A 14,381-nucleotide genomic window follows, 5' to 3' on the forward strand; every position below is an offset into this window, starting at 1 on the left:
TGTCCAAAATGAATTCCTATCTTTTCTCCAAAACTTGTTTCTCCTACAGGCTTCCCTAATCCAGTTAAAAACAACCTTCATCTTTCCTGTTTCTCAACTCAAAAATTCTGGAATCATCTGTGGCTGTTCTTTTCCTCTTGTGTTTCAGTCTGTCAACAAATATGTTGATACCATCTATGAAATATATCCAGGATCTGACTGTTTCTCACCAGCTTCAATGCTTCTGCCTCCATCCAAGCCACCATCACCTCTCATCAGGACCCCTGCAGTATACCTCGTCTGTCTTCCTGCTTTCACCCTTGCTCTCCTATAGTCTCAGTCCAAATGATCTTTTTAAAAGGGCCTCTGCTCAAAACCTTTTGATAGTTTCCCATATTATTCAGAGTGAAATGCAATGTGTATTTGGGTTACGAGTCCCTCCATGACGTGGCCCCAAGTGACCTCTCTGAGCTTCTCTCCCATTTTCTCACTTCACTCCAGCCATATTGGCCTTGCTGTTCTTCCTGTGTACCCAGCAACCCTGTCCCTGGAGTTTATGCAAGCGTTTCCACAGCTCTTTCCCAGAGAGCCACATGGTTCTTCTGGCACCTTTTTCAGGCCACAGCTGAAATATCATCTTATCTGAGAGGCCTTCCTTCTCATCCTGTCTCAAGCACTTGCTCTTCTCATTTTGAACTATTTTTCTTCTTAGTGCTGATCATGCCCTGACATACTGATTTTTTTTTTTTTTTTTTTTTTTTTTGTCTCCCTGTTACCTCCCAGCTTGGTTTCAAGTTCCATAAGAGCAGAGACTTTGTTCTAAAGCCTAGAACAGTGCCTGGCACATAAGCATTTGATGATTGTTTGCTGAATTAGTAAATAAATGAGTACAGTTTTAGGTGGTAAAATCTGGTGGTGGTGATTGGTGGAGGCGGTTTCCACTTGGAAAGAAGAGAATGAACACAGAGAAGGTTGGGCATGGCCAGGAAAATATGAGTACTCCTAAAAAGGGAGTATTTCCTACATAAATGTATATTTTTTCTAAATAAATATATTTATTCCCTCAGTAAATATAAATAAGATAGTAGCTTTAGTGTTGAAAATACACTTGAGAGCATATTAGGGCAGGGCTTGGTACTGATTAGTTGTTAGGGAAAGGAAAGAAGAGCAGTTAAGAATAATGTTGAGCTTTGGAGGAACTAATAAAGAACACCTCTGTCTTCTCCTGAGATAGGAACCCGTTGAGATATAAGATATCAGAGGTAGACAGTTGGAAATCAAAACATCTGTCCCTTAACTGTTAAAACAGATTCAAGAATGTAACTTATGGTTCAGTTGGGCCCTTCTGGATCTGGTAGACAAATCAGCCAGTCACAGCTAAGATGAACCACCATAGGCCTGCCTGGCAGGGAATAAGCCTTCCTGGCTAAACATGGTGCAACAGTAGATCAGATCACATCCCTTCTCAAGTAAGGTAAGTCAGAAAGACACAGGGAGAGCAGTGTGTGGTGCTGGTCATTTTTAGTTTCTTCTTGCAAATTGACCAGTTCTTTCCCTGGAGAGGAGAGAGTGAGGGAATTGAGAGATGATGTCATAGTTTGGGCTCACTGGAAATCTGACTTTGAGATGGAGATTAGTGTGCAGGGAGTGTTTGGGGGACTGACAGTTGTGGAAGGGAAAGGAAGGAGGCAGGACTGTGCAGAGGGAAAAGATTAGCTGCAATGTAGTCTCAACAGAAGCTTCTGCTGTGCCTACAGGGACAAAGATGGGAGACCATTCAGAGCTTTTCTGCTTTGGGAAAGAGGACTGGGCCTTTATACCTCTCTGTCCATCAGTCATGGGGATGTGGCCACCTCTGGGAAGGGGCTGTGATCTTGGGCAAGGTAGAGACAGCTGAGGATGATATAGATGTGACAGCACAACGTCCATCACATGTACCAAAAGTATTCCTTCTCTGTTTCCCTCCTAGGGAGTGGGGTGGATATTCTGTCTTCTCTGGAAATAGGAGGACTAAGCAATATGTTTCCCTCTAAGAGAGAACTCCTAGGTTTCAGACTTGGGCATCATGGTGGATGGTAGTACCATTCACTGAGAAATATAAGGGGCAGAGGTGGCAGGATCCCTGAAATAAGCCAAGAAAGAACATATAAGAGTGAGGAGGTGGAGATCAGGTCATCCCAGCAACTGTCCCATATTCCTCTTCTGTGTCATGTAGAGACCCTGTCTTCTCTCCTGCCTTCCTCACTGCTTTTTGTTGTCCCTATACATGCTTGGGACCATAGTGCAGGGAATATAATACAAATTGAGTCCTCTTCCATTTATCTTCCTGTCTGTTATTTAGTAGAACTGACAGGGAACAGGCCACTGAGAATGGGAGAGTGTGGAAAACTTCTTTATAATTTTGTTAATGTATGTTCCCTAGGGCTTTGGAAACCACCAGAGCTGTCTGTCATACTGTGTTTGGGCAGTGGAGTCTGGTAGTAGGCTGGATTCAGCAAATACTTAAGTAAATCCACAAAATGCCATCTGCCTCACTAAATATCATGTTTTTATTTAGTCTGATAAAGTTTTTTCAACATTTCATAGTTTTGCAGTATAAATATGATATTTAGGATTTTTCAGGGCTCTGGAAAATGGAAAATCACTGTAATTCTCATTCCCAAGTATTTTAAGTTCATTTGATGTGATCAGCAGTTCATTGCATATATGAAGTCTAATTGTGAATGTTTTTTGTCTTTATATGTGCGTGTTTTGAGGGAGTTGAAATGCACTGAACTTATTAAACTTCCCAGATTGAAAATTTGCTTCCTCTAAAGGGGCAAAATGAGATACCATTTGTGTTTTGGCTAGGTTTTTCTGGTTTTGATTTCATTTAGATGGAGTTCTGCTCATTTTAACTCTAAATCGTATCAGATTGTTTTTTAGTAAGTTGCCATTGCTCAAATAGGCCAGATCAAGGCATTTATTGCCAATTAGGAACAGGATGTTTGAGATGTTTAGTGATGTTCTCCGGATGACCTGTTTTATGTTTTCTGTTTATTTTGTTTTATTTTTTTTTATGATCATGTTGGCTTTTCCATTAAACTATAACTTTAATTGAGTTGGCTTAGTAAATAGAACATTAACCAGATCCCCTTCTCTAACTCCTAGCTCTCTCCTCATTCCACACCCCTCCCCCCAATTCTCTTATTGTGCCCCAACCTTAGTCTGGAGTGACTGGAATTTTTAGGTCTGTGGGTTACAGATAAAATATATGTTTCTAAGATATGGGCTCACTGTGTTTCAATCTAAATTGTCTGGCTGGTGCTCCTTGGGCTGTTTAGGGATAAGTCCCTGTGAAGAGCAAATTTAAACAGTAATGTCTGTAGTGGGAGGCATTTGAATAGCCACTGGTGAGGGGCTGTGTGGATATCTGTACTACATGTGGCAGCATGATCTCTACATCTGTTTTGAAGTCATTTGTTTCCCAGACTACATGTGTATTTCTTTAAGGGACTGACATCCCTCCCAGCACTCAGGCATTGTAAGCTGGTAACTATAACTGGTTTATTCTTTTTGACCTAGAGATTGTCTACTTTGTCTTAGTTTACTGACTATTGTTCCTATCAGATCTGGTTCTGTTTAATATTGACAACATTGGAGTTTCTATAAATTAGCAGCATGGCAAAAGAACCAGACATATTTAAACCCATAAATCTTGATTTCCAGATCTTTTAAAAGCTTTGTGGTTTAAAATAGTCCTTTACTCCATGGTAGACATAGCAGTACTTATAAAAATTCTGGCTATCAGAAGGCTCTCATAGTTCAACTGGAACTAAAAAATGACCTCAAATGAGTCACTCTTTTAAGAATCAGAAAATTCAAATCTGTTCTGGCTCTGCTAGTGAGACCTTTTATGAGTCACATACCCTCATTTCCTTGTCTTAAAAAAAGGATAACAAATACTATGTGATTCCGCTTACATGAAGTATCTAAAGTAGTCAAATTCATAGAAACAAAGTACAGGGGTGGGGGGAGAGAGAGATGGGGGTCTGTTCAAAGGGCATCGAGTTTCAGTTTTGCAAGAAGGAAAGTTCTGGAAATCTGTTACACAACAATGTGAATATACTTAACACTACTGAGCTGTACACTTAAAATGGTTAAGATGGTGAACCTTATGTTATTTTTTTCACAATTTTTAAATGTTTTAATTTTTTAAATTAATAGTGTTATTGTTAATTGAGTGCTTAGTATGTACCTTAGATGCATTATCTCAATAAATATTCACAACTCCATGAAGGCAGGTATTATTTATTACCCTGTTTTATAGATGAGAAGACTTAGAGAAGTAATTTACTAGCTAGTAAGTGGCAGACCATTTTGGATCTAGGTGTGACTCTAAATCCATTCAAAAAATATAGTGCTACCAGCTAAGCATAAGTCATACTATTCCTGTCTTTTTAGCTCTGGAATATGTGATTCTATGATTCTGAGATGCCCCAGGGACCCTGCAGAGACCTTACAAGTGAGGGGGAAAAAAAGTTTCAATGTTTGGTGTTCAGAGACTACCCCTCTACCATGTATAGTGAATAAAAATTGCCATACTAGATTTAGTCTGTGGTACATCAACAGCTCCAGTTGCTGTTTATGGCAGGCCAAGGTGTTATTCAAATGTTAGAAAAATTAAGGTGCTAATAGTGATTACGTCTCTAGAAAGGCTTGGTTCTCAGAGACTGAGAAGGGCCTTCACCTTTTCATTGTATATTTTTCTGCCTTTTGAGTTTTTAATAACAAGTATAAATTTTGCTTTGGGTTGAATTGTGTTCCCCCCAAATTCATGTGTTAAAGTCCTAAATCCCAGTACCTTAGAATGTGACCTTATTTGCAAGTAGGATCATTGCAGATGTAATTAGTTAAGGCGAGGTCATCTGGAGTAGGGTGGGCCCCTAATCCAATATGACTTGTGTCCTTATAAAGAAGGAAAATTTGGACACAGAGACAGGCACACAGGGAGAAGGTCAGGTGAAGATGAAGTTAGAGATTGGGGTGATACTCTATGAGCCAAGGAGTGATTTTTTTTTTAAGTTTATTTATTTATTTTAATTTTATTTATTTTTTGGCTGTGTTGGGTCTTCATTGCTGCATGCGGGCTTTCTCTAGTTGTGGTGAGTGGGGGCTACTCTTTGTTGCGGTGCATGGGCTTCTCACTGCGGTGGCTTTTTATGCCGCAGAGCATGGGCTCTAGGCATGCAAGCTTCAGTAGTTGTGGCTGTCAGGTTCAGTAGTTGTGGCTCACGGGCTCTAGAGTGCAGGCTCAGTAGTTGTGGTGTATGGGCCTAGCTGCCCTGCTGCATGTGGGATCTTCATGAACCAGGGATCGAACCTGTGTCCCCTGCATTGGCAAGTGGATTTTTAACCAATGTGCCACAAGGGAGGTCCCAATTTTTGTGATTTTAAGCTACTCAGTTTGTGGTACTTTTTTACAGCAGCCCTAACCCTCTCCTATAACTTCTAAAATGAAAAAGAAAAAGGAAAAAAAAGTTAGCCATAGTTCCTGGGAGTTTATCCCAAACAGTATTCAAATTAAGAAGGGATCTTAATACATGATGTTCATTATAATAATTTTTATGATCAGAAAGAGTGAGAAGTAACCAAAATGTCTAGGCATTAGTAAATAACCAAATTATATCTACTTGATGAAATATTATATTGTCATTTTATATAGCCTATGAAAGAATGTGAAGAATGTGTGTAATGTAAATATGTAAAAAAGTTGAATGCAAAATTGTTTATACAAAATGATAACAGCTGTGCAAAGTACATATGCATTCACTAAGATCAGGAGGGAACACAGAAATGAAAAGGCTTTGTTAGGAAAGTGGGATCTGGTGGGTTTTTCCTTTTAATTTGTTACTTTTATTACATATAATTATGCTAATGTATTATTGTGGTTGCAATATTATTATTTTTGTTTGTTTGTTTATTTTTTGTTTTTTTGTGGTACGCGGGCCTCTCACTGTTGTGGCCTCTCCCGCTGCGGAGCACAGGCTCTGGGCATGCAGGCCCAGCGGCCATGGCTCATGGGCCCAGCTGCTCCGCGGCATGTGGGATCTTCTCAGACCGGGGCACGAACCCGTGTCCCCTGCATCGGCAGGCGGACTCTCAACCACTGCACCACCAGGGAGGCCCTGCAATATTATTTTTTAAAAATCAACTTTATTTAGGCAAATTTTATGTAGAATAAAATTTACCCTTTTAAAGTGTACAGTTGGGTAGTTTTAATGTGTATATGTCCTTATAACTACCATTGTAATCAAGGAATAAACATTTCTTTCATCACAGAATGTTCTCTGTTGACTTTTATAGTCAGTCACTCTCTCAATCCTGGTCTCAGTCAACTCTGATCTGTTTTCTGCCACCACAGATTAGCTTTTTCTTTTCTGTAATTTCGTTTAAACAGAGTAATATAGTATACTCTCTTTTGTCTGGCTTCTTTCAGCATAATGTTGTTGAGATTTATCCATTTGTAGCTTATCTGAGTAGTTGATTCCTTTTTATTATTAAGAAGTATATTCCCTAGTATTGATATACCAATTTGTTTATCCATTTATCGGTTGATGTTGATTTAGATTGTTTCTAATTTTTGACTACTATGAATAAGTTGCTATGAACATACCTGTATGGGTTTTGTGTAGTCATATGTTTTTATTTCTGTTGAATAAATACTTAGGATTGGAATTGTTGGATTGTGTAATAAGTACATGCTTAATGTTATAAGAAACTGCCAAGTGGTTTTCATTCTCAGCAACAATGTATGAGAGTTCCAGTAGCTCCACATAGTCACCAATGCTTAGTAGTTTTAGTCTATTTCTTTTTTAGTCATTCTCATGGCTGTCTCTTTTTGTGATTTTAATATGAATTTTCCTGATGATTTAATGTTAAAACCACTTTTATGTACTTATATTTTCATTTGTAAAGTGTCTATTCAGATATTTTCCTAATTTAAAAAAAATTGCTTTCGTACTAAAGTATAAGAGTGCTCTTTTAAGTATTACAGATAGTGCTCCTTTGTCTTTCCTTAGAGAAAGTATTCACTCCATTTGTGGTTTGCGTTTTCATTTTCTTAATAGTATACTTAAGAGTGCATAAGTTTTAAATTTTGCTCAAATTTATGTTTGTCAATTTTTTCTCTTATGATTCAGACTTCTGTGTGTGAAATTTTTGCATATACCAAATTTATAAAGGTCTTCTGTGTTTTCTTCCAAAAGTTTTATAGTGTTAGCCTTCACATTTAGATACATGATCTATTTTGAGTTAACTTTTTACATAGATGTGAGGTAAGGGTAGAGGTTTGTTTTCTTCTAAATTGATATCCAGTTATTGTTAGCCATATTTATTATGTTTCTTCAAAAATGTGTGAAATAATTTTGATTGCAATCTATAGATCAATTTGAGGACAACTGAATATTCAGTATTGAGTGTTCCAATTCATAAGCATAGTATAGCTGTCCATTTAAGTCTTTAATGTCTCTCATCGGTATTTTATAATTTATAGTATACATTTCTTGCTCATGTAAAATTTATACCAAGTATTTCGTGTTTTGGGATGCTTATAATTTATATCATTTTCTAGTCTTTGGTGGCCAGTTGATAGAAATATACTTTTTAAAATTGACTTAGTATCCTGGGACCTTGCTATGCTTACTAGCTCTACATAGATTATTTAGGATTTTGTACATAGATAGTTATGTTTTAATATTTAGTTCCCCATCTGTATGCCTTTAACTTTTTTTGCTTGCTTAATTGAACTGGCTAAAACTTCACTACAGTGTTGAATACATGCTGTGAGAGTAGACACCTAGCCTGTTTCCTGATCTTAAGAGGAAAGCATTCAGCCTTTCACCATTAAGCATGACTGTGGTTTTCATGGTTGTCCTTTATAAAGTTGTGGAAATTCCCTTCTATTTATAATTTATTGAAAGTTTTATAATAAATGAATGTTGAATTTTTTTAAAAATTATTTAATTTTTAAACATGGTGATAAAATATACAAATATAAAATTTATCATTTTAACTGTTTAAGTGTACAGTTCAGTTGCATAAATACATTCACACTGCTGTGCAACCACCATCATCATTCATCTTCAGAAATTTTTTCATCTTAAAGAACTGAAACCCTGTACCCACTGAACAAGAACTCCACATCCCACAGCCCTAGGTAACCACCATTCTACTTTCTGTCTCTATGAATTTGACTACTCCAGGTTTCTCATATTAGTGGTTTCATACAGCATTTGTCTTTTTGTGACTGGCTTATTTCACTCAGCATAATGTATTCACAATTCACCCGTGTTGTGGCATACGTTAGAATTTCCTTCCTTTTTAAGGCTGAGTAATAATCCATTGTATGTACATACCACATGTATTTATCCACTAATGTGTCAAAACATACTTGGATTGCTTCCACCTTTTGTCTTTTGAGGATAATGCTGCTAAGAACATGGGTGTACGAATGCCTCTGTGAATCTCTACTTTCAGTTCTTTTGGTCAGGTACTCAAAAGTGGAATTGCTGGGTCATCTAATATTTTTTTTTGAGATGCCACCATATTGTTTTCCATAATGCCTGGGGAGTTTTATATTCCTACCAGCAGTGCATGAGGTTTCCACTTTCTCCAAAACCTTCCCAACACTTTTTATCTTTTGTTTGTTTTTTTAATATTAACCATCTTAATGGGTGTAAAGTGGTTTCTCATTGCGGTTTTGATTTCCATTTTCCTAATGATAAGTGTCATTGAGAACCTTTTCACCTGCTTATTGGCCATTTATAAATCTTCTTTAGGGAAATGTCTATTCAAGTTCTTTACCCACTTTTTAACCAGCTTGTCTTATTGTTATTGAGTTGTAGGAATTCTTTATATATTCTGAATATTAAGTCCTTATCATATATATGACTTGCATATATTTTCTCCTGTTCTGTGGGTTGCCTTTTCACTGTTTTTTTTCCTTGAATTTCATTTTATTATTTTTTTATAGAGCAGGTTCTTATTAGTTATCTACTTTATACATATTAGTGTATATATGTAAATCCCAATCTCGCAATTCATCACACTACCACCCTCCCCGCCTTGGAGTCCATACGTTTGTTCTCTACATCTATGTCTCTATTTCTGCCTTGCAAACCGGTTCATCTGTACCATTTTTCTAGATTCCACATGTATGCGTTAATATATAATATTTGGTTTTCTCTTTCTGACTTACTTCACTCTGTATGACAGTCTCTAGGTCCATCCACGTCTCTATAAATGACCCAATTTTGTTCCTTTTTATGGCTGAGTAATATTCCATTGTATATATGTACTGCATCTTCTTTATCCATTGGTCTCTCAGCGGGCATTTAGGTTGCTTCCATGACCTGCCTATTGTAAATAGTGCTGCAGTGAACATTGGGGTGCATGTGTCTTTTTGTTTTGTTTTGTTTTTTTAATTATTCTACTCACTTTTTTTATTTTATTTTTTTTAGTTTTTTTTTAATTAGTTTCTGCTTTATAAGAAAGTGAATCAGTCATACATATACATCTGTTCCCACATCCCTTCCCTCATGCATCTCCCTCCCTCCCACCCTCCCCATTTTCTCTAGGTATATGCCCAGTAGTGGGATTGCTGGTAATCCAAAGCAATGGTAATTCTAGTTTTAGTTTTTTAAGGAACCTCCATACTGTTCTCCATAGTGGCTGTATTAATTTACATTTCCCACCAACAGTGCAAGAGGGTTCCCTTTTCTCCACACCCTCTCCAGCATTTGTTTTTTGTAGATTTTCTGATGATGCCCATTCTGACTGGTGTGAGGTGATACCTCATTGTAGTTTTGATTTGCATTTCTCTGATAATCAGTGATGTTGAGCATCTTTTCATGTGCCTCCTGGCCATCTGTATGTCTTCTTTGGAGGAATGTCTATTTAGGTCTTCTACCCATTTTTTGATTGGGTTGTTTATTTTTTTAATATTGAGCTGCATAAGCTGTTTATATATTTTGGAGATTAATCCTTTGTCCGTTGATTCGTTTGTAAATATTTTCTCCCATTCTGAGGGTTGTCTTTTCATCTTGTTTATAGCTTGCTTTGCTGTGCAAAAGCTTTTAAGTTTCATTAGGTCCCATTTGTTTATTTTTGTTTTTATTTCCATTACTCTATGAGGTGGATCAGAAAAGATCTTGTTGTGATTTATGTCAGAGTGTTCTTTCTATGTTTTCCTCTAAGAGTTTTATAGTGTCCGGTCTTACATTTAGGTCTCGAATCCATTTTGAGTTTATTTTTGTGTATGGTGTTAGGGAGGGTTCTCATTTCATTCTTTTACATGTAGCTGTCCAGTTTTCCAAGCAACACTTATTGGAGAGGCTGTCTTTTCTCCATTGTATATCCTTGCATCCTTTGTCATAGATTAGTTCACCATAGTTGCATGGGTTTATCTCTGGGCTTCCTATCCTGTTTCATTGATCTATGTTTCTGTTTTGTGCCAGTACCATATTGTCTTGATTACTGTAGCTTTGTAGTATAGTCTGAAGTCAGGGAGTCTGATTCCTCCAACTCCATTTTTTTCCCTCAAGACTGCTTTGGCTATTCGGGGTCTTTTGTGTCTCCATACAAATGTTAAGATATTTTGTTCTCATTCTGTAAAAATCTGCCGTTGGTGATTTGATAAGGATTGCATTGAATCTGTAGATTGCTTTGGGTAGTATAGTCACTCTCACAATATTGATTCTTCCAATCCAAGAACATAGTATATCTCTCCATCTGTTGGAGTCATCTTTGATTTCTTTCATCAGTGTCTTATAGTTTTCTGAGTACAGGTCTTTTACTTCCTTAGGTAGGTCTATTCCTAGGTAGTTTATCCTTTTTGATGCAGTGGTGAATGGGATTGTTTCCTCAATTTCTCTTTCTGATCTTTCATTGTTAGTGTAGAGGAATGCAAGAGATTTCTGTGCATTAATTTTGTATCCTGCAACTTTACCAAATTCATTGACTGGCTCTAGTAGTTTTCTGATGGCATCTTTAGGATTATCTATGTATAGTATCATGTCAGCTGCAAACAGTGATAGGTTTACTTCTTCTTTTCCTATTTGGATTCCTTTTATTTCTTTTTCTTCTCTGACTGCCATGGCTAAAACTTCCAAAACTATGTTGAATAACAGTGGTGAGAGTGGGCAACCTTGTCTTTTTCCTGATCTTAGAGGAAATGGTTTCAGGTTTTCACTATTGAGAATGATGTTTGCTGTGGGTTTGTTGTATATGGCCTTTATTATGTTGAGGTAGGCTCCCTCTATGCCCACTTTCTAGAGAGTTTTTATCATAAATGGGTGTTGAATTTTGTCAAAAGCTTTTTTTTAATCCAATGAGATGATCATATGGTTTTTCTTCTTTAATTTGCTAATATGGTGTATCACATTGATTGATTTGTGTATATTGAAGGATCCTTGAATCCCTGGGATAAATCCCACTTGATCATCTTGTATGATCCTTTTAATGTGTTGTTGGATTCTGTTTGCTAGTATTTTGTTGAGGATTTTTGCATCTATGTTCATCAGTGATATTGCTCTGTAATTTTCTTTTTTTGTGGTATCTTTGTCTGGTTTTGGTATCAGGGTGATGGTGGCCTCGTAGAATGAGTTTGGGAGTGTTCTTCCCTCTGCTGTATTTTGGAAGCGTTTGAGAAGGGTAGGTGTTAGCTCTTCTCTAAATGTTTGATAGAATTCACCTGTGAAGCCATCTGGTCCTGGACTTTTGTTTGCTAGAAGATTTTTAATCACAGTTTCAATTTCATTACTTGTGATTGGTCTGTTCATATTTTCTATTTCTTCCTGGTTCAGTCTTGGAAGGTTATACCTTTCTAAGAATTTGTCCATTTCTTCCAGGTTGTCCATTTTATTGGCATAGAGTTGCTTGTAGTACTCTCTTAGGATGCGTTGTATTTTTGCAGTGTCTGTTGTAACTTCTCCTTTTTTATTTCTAATTTTATTGATTGGAGTCCTCTCCCTCTTTTTCTTGATGAAGCTGGCTAATGGTTTATCAATTTTGTTTACCTTCTCAAAGAACCAGCTTTTAATTTTATTGATCTTTGCTATTGTTTTCTTTGTTTCTATTTCATTTATTTCTGCTCTGATCTTTATGATTTCTTTCCTTCTGCTAACTTTGGGTTTTGTTTTTTCTTCTTTCTCTAGTTCCTTTAGGTGTAAGGTTAGATTGTTTATGTGAGATTTTTCTTGTTTCTTGAGGTGGGCTTGTATAGCTATAAACTTCCCTCTTAGAACTGCTTTTGCTGCATCCCATAGGTTTTGGATCGTCGTGTTTTCATTGTCATTTGTCTCTAGGTATTTCTTGGTTTCCTCTTTGATTTCTTCAGTGATCTCTTGGTTATTTAGTAATGTATTGTTTAGCCTCCATGTGTTTGTGTTTTTTACGGTGTTTTCCCTGTAAGTGATTTCTAATCTCATAGCTTTGTGGTCGGAAAAGATGCTTGATATGATTTCAGTTTTCTTAAATTTACCAAGGCTTGATTTGTGACCCAAGATATGATCTATCCTGGAGAATGTTCTGTGTGCATTTGAGAACAAAGTGTAATCTACTGTTTTTGGATGGAATGTCCTATAAATATCAATTAAATCTATCTGGTCCATTGTGTTATTTAAAGCTTGTGTTTCCTTATTAATTTTCTGTCTGGATTATCTGTTCATTGGTGTAAATGAGGTGTTAAAGTCCTCCACTATTGCTGTGTTACTGTCAGTTTCCTCTTTTATAGCTGTTAACATTTGCCTTATGTATTGAACTGCTCCTATGTTGGGTGCATATATATTTATAATTGTTATATCTTCTTGGATTGATCTCTTGATAATTATGTAGTGTCCTTCCTTGTCTGTTGTAACAATCTTTAAAGTCTGTTTTATCTGATATGAGTATTGCTACTCCAGCTTTCTTTTGATTTCCATTTGCATGGAATATCTTTTTCCATCCCCTCACTTTCAGTCTGTATGTGTCCCTAGGTCTGAAGTGGGTGTCTTGTAGACAGCATATATATGGGTCTTGTTTTTGTATCCATTCTGCGAGCCTGCATGTTTTGGTTGGAGCATTTAATCCATTTACATTTAAGATAATTATCGATATGTATGTTCCTATCACCATTTTCTTAATTGTTCTGGGTTTGTTTTTGTAGGTCCTTCTCTTGTGTTTCCCACTTAGAGAAGTTCCTCTAGCATTTGTTATGGAGCTGGTTTAGTGGTGCTGAATTCTCTTAGCTTTTCCTTGTCTTTAAAGCTTTTGATTTCTCTGTCGAATCTGAATGAGTTCCTTGCTGGGTAGAGTAATTTTGGTTGTAGATTCTTCCCTTTCATCACTTTAAATATATTGTGCCACTCCCTTCTGGCTTGCAGAGTCTCTGCTGAGAAATCAGCTGTTAACCTTATGGGAGTTCCCTTGTATGTTATTTGTCATTTTTCCCTTGGTGCTTTTAATAATTTTTCTTTGGCTTTAATTTTTGTCAATTTGATTACTATGTGTCTCGGCGTGTTTCTCCTTGGGTTTATCCTGCCTGGGACCCTGTGCTTTTGGACTTGGGTGGCTATTTCCTTTCTCATGTTACGGAATTTTTCAACTATAAACTCTTCAAATATTTTCTCGGGTCCTTTCTCTCTCTCTTCTCCTTCTGGGACCCCTATAATGCGAATGTTGGTGCGTTTAATGTTGTGCCACAAGTGTCTTAGGCTGTCTTCATTTGTTTTCATTCTTTTTTCTTTATTCTGTTCTGTGGCAGTGAATCCCACCATTCTGTCTTCCAGGTCACTTATCCGTTCTTCTACCTCAGTTATTCTGCTATTTATTCCTTCTAGTATATTTTTCATTTCAGTTATTGTATTGTTCATCTCTGTTTGTTTGTTCTTTATTTCTTCTAGGTGTTTTTCTTTAATTCTTCTAGGTGTTTGTTAAACATTTCTTGCATCTTGTCAGTCTTTGTCTCCATTCTTTTTCCAAGGTCCTGGATCATCTTCACTATCATTATTCTGACTTTTTTTTCTGGAAGGTTGTATATCTCCACTTTAGTTGTTTTTCTGGGGTTTTATCTTGTTCCTTCATCTGGTACATAGTCCTTGGCCTTTTCATTTTGTCTGTCTTTCTGTGAGTGTGGTTTTCATTCCACAGACTGCAGGATTGCAGTTCTTCTTGCTTCTGTTGTCTGCCCTCTGGTGGATGAGACTGTCTAAGAGGCTTGTGAAAGCTTCCTGATGGGAGGGACTGGTGGTGCATAGAGCTGGGTGTTTCTCTGGTGGGCAGAGCTCGGTAAAACTTTAATCCAATTGTCTGCTGATGGATGGGGCTGAGTTCCATCTCTATTGGTTGTTTGGCCTGAGGTGACCCAGCACTGGAGGCTACAGGCT

General features: G+C 37.0%; 1 protein-coding gene across 1 annotated transcript in view; it reads left to right on the forward strand.

Annotated features, from left to right (window-relative positions):
* Positions 1 to 14,381, forward strand: part of FANCC (FA complementation group C) — a gene marked incomplete at both ends in the record, with an annotated part of 187,923 nt that overhangs the window by 33,529 nt on the left and 140,013 nt on the right. The gene's annotated exons all lie outside the window — the stretch shown is intronic.

This window comes from Hyperoodon ampullatus (genome assembly GCF_949752795.1).
Source record: "Hyperoodon ampullatus genome assembly, chromosome: 6".
NCBI classification, from domain to species: Eukaryota; Metazoa; Chordata; class Mammalia; order Artiodactyla; family Ziphiidae; genus Hyperoodon; species Hyperoodon ampullatus.